Below are 673 nucleotides of genomic sequence, written 5' to 3'. Positions count from 1 at the left end.
TATTGATGACAAAGTTCTTGAATTTTCTAACCATCTTAATGCCCCATCACGTCTCCCAAAATCCCAATTTGAGTCTTTGGAATTATCAATTACAACTTTACCAATCAAGCTTTCCATTGAAGAACCTTATTCACTTGAGCTCAAACCATTAGCTAATCATCTAAGGTATGCTTTTCTGGGAAATTCTTCCATACTACTAGTAATTATTTCTTTTATTGAATAGGAAAATAAACCCCTTCGAGTTTTAAGAGACTACTACAATGCAATTGGGTGGACCATTGTAGACATTAAAGGAATTAGGGTATCAATTTGCGTGCCCAAAATTCTTTTGGAAGAAAATCACAAAGCAACCATTGAGCATAAACAAAGGCTAAATTCAATCATGAAAGAGGTAGTGAAGAAAGAAATGATCAAGTGGCTAAATATAGGTATTATCTATCTTATTCTAATAGTTCATGGATAAGTCTAGTTCAATGTGTCCCTAAGAAAAGAGGCACGACTATAGTCTCTAATTAAAATAATGAGCTTATTCCCACTAGTGTCAGTATAAGCCCTACAAGCCAATCTGTTGTTGTATGGGAATTGTAATTTTGAGATAATCATGTATGACATTTTGTTTTTCATAATAACATTGAGGTAGTTCTTTATCCATAAGTTTGTGATTTAATTACTT

This window comes from Theobroma umbraticum, unplaced genomic scaffold (assembly GCF_002168275.2).
Source record: "Theobroma umbraticum cultivar Fairchild unplaced genomic scaffold, ASM216827v3 scaffold_77.0, whole genome shotgun sequence".
Classification (NCBI taxonomy): domain Eukaryota; kingdom Viridiplantae; phylum Streptophyta; class Magnoliopsida; order Malvales; family Malvaceae; genus Theobroma; species Theobroma umbraticum.
Note: the sequence above shows the minus strand (reverse complement) of the source record.